The sequence below is a fragment of the Dermacentor silvarum genome, chromosome 5 (genome assembly GCF_013339745.2).
Source record: "Dermacentor silvarum isolate Dsil-2018 chromosome 5, BIME_Dsil_1.4, whole genome shotgun sequence".
Classification (NCBI taxonomy): Eukaryota; Metazoa; Arthropoda; class Arachnida; order Ixodida; family Ixodidae; genus Dermacentor; species Dermacentor silvarum.
The window spans coordinates 6,122,103-6,127,780 of record NC_051158.1 but is presented as its reverse complement, the minus strand read 5'-3'; positions in this window follow the sequence as shown (position 1 = coordinate 6,127,780).

Below are 5,678 nucleotides of genomic sequence, written 5' to 3'. Positions count from 1 at the left end.
AGGACGCTCGCATTTGGCGGCGCCTCCAGGGAAACAATTATACATCACCATATTGGATCTACTTAGACGAGGGACTATAACGACGCCCTCTGGAAAAATTTGTAAGAAGAAAGGTACGTTAGACCATGTAATATGGGAGTGTGCTGGTTCCCCAGGGGCCAAAGAAAAAGTTGCCGCAGTTTCACCTGAAAGGCGAAGCATCAATTGCGATAGCAAACTTGTAGAGACCTATACGGAGTAATGATATTAGCTTTATCAGCTGTATAAACTTGGACATGCAGCAGCATCGGCAACACGCAGAACTGTTGTCGACGCCATCGGCGTTTTGCCCGCGTTCGCTCAAAATGCGTGCGGCGTTGATGACTGTTGCCGGAGCCTCTGATATAAATAGGCACTGCGTGCCGCAGCTAAACGTCGCCTCCCTTCCCTCCCCCTCCCCCACGGCTTCTCGCGCGTCGGAAGAAGGCGCGTTTGCTCTACATATATGGTGATTGTAAAGGAGAACAGAGACGCCTACTTCTGCAGCCCTTAAGCGAGCAGTAGTAAGTGGTTCTTGAGGGAAAGGGAAAGGTTGGCGCTATCTTCTGCAGCCCTTGAGGGACAGAACGCGCGTTTGTTCTCCGCCGTGCGTTCACTCCCCGTGAAAGACGCGCCCCTCGCGCCCTTTCACTCGCACATACAGCGTTCGGCGCGCGGCGACGATTTCTCCGCCAAATGACGTCATACGGATCCTCAGGGCGACGGCGACGGCGACGGCAGAAATCTGCTTTTGAGTGTCCATATAATTGCTATCGCAATAAAAACATTGACAGTAGAGAAGCCTGGGAGGCCTTGCTCCAGAGCGAGGCTGAAGACGACCAGAGTCGAGCAATCCGCCTGGCCGTTGAGGCCGTGAAGACTCACCGTCCTCAACGCGCAGGGACTGCTTTGTCCTCCCCCCCTACCTACGTGTAGGTTAAGAGGCGGGCACCCCAGCTCGGTGGAATAATAAAGTTTTCACTCACTCACTCACTCGCCGCGCTCCGGACGCTGTATGTGCGAGTGAAAGGGCGCGAGGGACGCGCGCTTTCACGGGGAGCGAACGCACGTCGGAGAGCAAACGCGCGTCTGCGCCGTGCTCCCTGAAGGGCTGCAGAATTGAGCGTCTCTTTCCCCCTTTCCATATATAGAGAGCAAACGCGACTTTTTCCGTCGCGCGAAAAACACCCGCTTGCGCCCTGCAGCAGACGGCCGCCTGCCTCCTGGACGAGACCCTCGGAGACCACCTCCTGGTGTACGTCGACGGTTCGGTGGTACCGGACACCGGCTCTGCCACGGCGGCCTGCACGGCACCAGCCCTGCAGAAGAGCAGGCAGTGTCGACTGCCCAGACACGCCAGCTCGACTGCAGCGGAGGTGGCAGGCCTCCACCTGGCCGTCGACCTACTCTCTGAGGAGCTTCCTGGGATACCAGCGGCCATCCTCTGCGACTCCAGGGCAGCCCTCCTCGGCCTGCAGAGGCCAGAAAGCGCCAGCCTTGGAGTCGCACTGCTGTCTACCCGGCTGACAGCGCTGCAGGACGCAGGCCACCCGGTGTCCCTGCACTGGATCCCCGCCCACGTAGGGATCCCGGGCAACGAGGCAGCCGACACCCTGGCGAAGGACGCCCACCACACCACTGTGCCCCTCAGTCGGGCCGTGACGGAGGGCGACTTCACAGGACTGAGGCTGCGGCGACACCTGGCGACCCACCACCCAGACAAACGGGTGGCACTGGGATGCCCCCCACGACCACTCCCCCAGCGAGGCCTGGCTCGCAGGGAGACCTCGCTCCTTCTCCGGCTCCGCATCGGCTGCAGCTGGACGGCAGCACGCAGCTACAGACTGGGACGAGCGACGTCCCCGACCTGCAGCTCCTGCGGGGAGCCGGAGACGATCGAACATCTCCTGCTGGCCTGCCCGGCGTACCTCCAGCAGCGGGGCCCACTCCTGCAGGAGTTCCGCCGCCTGGGCCTCCCCTGTGGCAAGGAGGAAGATCTCCTCTTCCCCGGCCGACACCACCTTTCTGCACTTCGAGGCGTCGTGGAGCTCCTTGACTCGTCAGGGCTCTCCGCACGCCTCTAAGGACATTTCTACAAGCGGGAAGGCCTCACGGCCTCCCACTCCACCCCGGGCCTGACCGGCCTGGCACAACACCCCTGCAGACTCTGTAGCACACCAAGGCCTTCCATCTCGGCCTGATACGTGCCGCCTATGCCTGCCGGTTTTGCTTCGCCCAGCCATGGCGTCTCCACTCTATCCCTTCTTTCGCTCCCACTTACCCCTCCCCGTTGGCGCTGAGCCGTGCTCCCTCAAGGGCTGCAGAAGATAGCGCCAACCTTTCCCTTTCCCTCAAGAACCACTTACCACCACCGCGCGAAAGGCTGGGGGGGGGGCGGAAGGGAGGGAGGGAGGGAGGGAGGGGAGGCGACGTTTAGCTGCGGCACCAAATGCGTATTTATATAGAAACGCCGCGCGCGTTCGGTGCGAACGCGGGTAAAACGCCGACGGCGTCGACAACAGTTCTGCGCGCTGCTGATGCTGCTGAATGTCCAAGTTTATACAGCTGATTAAACTACTATCGTTACTCTGTATAGCTCTCTACTAATTTGCTATCGCAATTCATGCTACACCTTTCAGGTGAAACACAATTTTTTAGAGTGTACGCGATAGCGCCAAGGGCCCCGTGTCGCAAAAAATCCGTGGTCGGCGTTGGCGCCGGCGTCCCGTGAGCGGAAATTCCCGTATGTATTTAGGTATATGTATATGCCACGCCTTACTATGTGACATGCAGCATATGCAGCCTATGCAGCATATTTCCATACCATTCTATCACTGAAGTTTGTCGTGCATTCCGGACAAGGTTATTCCTCGAAATTTTGAGAATGACAGACTACAAAAAATGTCATGAAACAAAACGCCGACAGCGCATGCACCTTATGTTAAATCTTCTCAGGCTGAAATATTAAAAGTGTGAAACAATAACAGAAACCTGAAAATGACGTAATTTTGTTGACGCGGCTGTGCAATACCTCCGGGATCGGCGCACGCGAGAGGCCGTGTTTCTACCAGAAAGCTCGCCTTCGTGCATAGCGTTCGCCGCCAGCGTTTCCCGGTAAACATTACGGTTACACAAGCTGCAGTTGCCGGGAAGTGTGAGAAGCAGTCAGGGGTCTTTGAATCCTATCGCGTTCCCCTCTTAAAGGCGAAGCTTAAGCGTCCTCCGAACTTTTTCAGCAGCGCCCATTGGCTGAGGCGAGCTCATGGGCTGAGTAGCTGTCGTCTGCTCGACGCATCATCTTTGTTGCGTCGTTTGCATTGTTTCCGTCGCTCTTTGGCCATTTTTATTGCGATAGCAATTATATGGACACTCAAAAGCAGATTTCTGCCGTCGGCGTCGGCGTCGCCGTCGCCGTGAGGTTCCGTATGACGTCATTTGGAGATGAAATCGTCGCCGCGCGCCGAACGCTGTATGTGCGAGTGAAAGGGCGCGAGGGGCGCGTCTTTCACGGGGAGTGAACGCACGGCGGAGAACAAACGCGCGTTCTGCGCCGTGCTCGCTTAAGGGCTGCAGAAGTAGGCGTCTCTTTTATTGCGATAGCAATTATATGGACACTCAAAAGCAGATTTCTGCCGTCGGCGTCGCCGTCGCCGTCGCCGTCGCCGTGAGGTTCCGTATGACGTCATTTGGAGATGAAATCGTCGCCGCGCGCCGAACGCTGTATGTGCGAGTGAAAGGGCGCGAGGGGCGCGTCTTTCACGGGGAGTGAACGCACGGCGGAGAACAAACGCGCGTTCTGCGCCGTGCTCGCTTAAGGGCTGCAGAAGTAGGCGTCTCTTTTCTCCTTTACAATCACCATATATGTAGAGCAAACGCGCCTTCTTCGGACGCGCGAGAGGCCGTGGGGGAGGGGGAGGGAAGGGAGGCGACGTTTAGCTGCGGCACCAAGTGCCTATTTATATCAGAGGCTCCAGCAACAGTCACCAACGCCGCACGCATTTTGAGCTAACGCGGGCAAAACGCCGATGGCGTCGACAACAGTTCTGCGTGTTGTTGCTACCAAAGCCGCTCACCTTACTTCGTATGACATTGCTGTGTTGCTATCGCATTCATTGCTTCGCCCTTAGGGCGAAACTGTGACATTTTTTATTTACTATATATCGGCGGGGAATAAAATCAGTGTTTCCGCCACCGAGTATCAAAACTAGATGAAGAAGAGTGAGAGAGTGAGATAAAAATTTATTTACTGAAAGGCAGAGAGGTAGGCCTGAGCTGTGACTTTCTCTGGCCTGCTACTCTGCACTGGGGAAAAGGGACGGGGAGGAAAAGGGTAATGATTGATAATGATGATGATGATGATGATGATGACGACGACGATGATAACGGGAGGAGGTGTGTATATACAAGTTTACAACGTTGTGGCATCTCTAAAGCCGTGCGTCCTGACCAGTGGTTTTGTAGAAAGACTTCAGCGGCACTGGTTTTCAGGGCTGCGCTGTTTGCATAGGGCCAAGGACCTGAAAGAAACTCGTCTGATGGCGGCCTCTTATCGACTTTCGCAATGCAAGAGACCACTCTCTGCCATTCCTGCGCATACGCGGGACAAACGCAAAATATATGATCAAGTGTTTCTGGTACCTGGCAGTATTCACAATTGGGGCTAATGTCACTGCAACCAATCATATGTCTATAACGCTTCGTGAATGCGACACCAAGGTGAATCCGGTGCACCATGCTTGTTTGGCTTCTTTTGAGCTTGCGAGGAATTGCGGTATTTCATTTCTGGGGCCCCATTTATGCACTCTCTTGTGTTGACGATCTTGTTTGGTCCAGTGCTCCAACGTACAATTGCGTATTACGCAACGAAGTAGGGCATTTGTGCCTGTTCGTGAGAATGGAATGTGTACTTCAGTCGCATTCCTTAAAGCAGCTTTCGCTTCAGCGTCTGCCTGTTCGTTCCCTATCATGCCACAGTGTGAAGGTATCTACTGAAAGGTGATATGGCCATTTCTATTTGCATGGTCGAGAAGCCCTGCGATTTCTATAGCCATTGAATAATACCGGCCCAGCCTGAGAACACAGTCAATAGTTTGAAGAGCTGTCTTGGAATCGCAGAATATCGTTCACGCGCGAGGATGCTCCTTAGAGAGAAATCGAAGTGCCTCCCGGATAGCAACAAGTTCTGCGGCAGTTGATGTGGACCGATGGTCTAGTTTAAACTGCCGTGCGACGATCATGACGACGAAGGCTGCAGTGGAGGCATGTGCTGTGACAGAGCCATCGATATGCACGTCTCCGCACTCTGCGTAAATGTGACACAGAGTAAGCTGCTTGAGGCCAATGGAGAGAAACGCCTGTCAAACGCAATGCCGCTGTTGTAGGATCTCCAACGCGACAAGCGTCCGTCCGACGCGCGGGGCCACTCTTTCAGGTGAATAAGTCACGTGAAACCCTCGTTGGACCCACTCTCCCAATCTAGTGCACTCTCTCCGTTTCATACATCATGTGCAGCGCTGTGGACGCTACGCAAGAAGTACGGTCACCAAAATGTATCACTCCGCGCGTTCCGTCTATATGCTTCGCTAAGCGCCAGCGGCGTTCGCTCGCGCGAGCATGCACGTGAGGCTGCCGCGACGGGCTGCAAATAAAAAAAAGAAAGA